Below are 203 nucleotides of genomic sequence, written 5' to 3' on the forward strand. Positions count from 1 at the left end.
GGATAATTGGGAAGAGAGTGTTAAGAGACGGAACAAAATAAGGAAAAAGGAGGGAAAGGAAAATTATATATCTTATTATTTTTTTCTTTTCTTTTCTTTTCTTTCTTTTTTTTTACTCTTTCTTATTCATTTACGTCTTTCTTCATTCACTTTTCTTCCCGAGTCATTACCGATATAATTACTTCATTCAACTTGATTTGCTT

Source organism: Penaeus japonicus, unplaced genomic scaffold, assembly GCF_977035675.1.
Source record: "Penaeus japonicus unplaced genomic scaffold, GWHDUDI00000001_assembly GWHDUDI00000001, whole genome shotgun sequence".
In the NCBI taxonomy this organism is placed as follows: domain Eukaryota; kingdom Metazoa; phylum Arthropoda; class Malacostraca; order Decapoda; family Penaeidae; genus Penaeus; species Penaeus japonicus.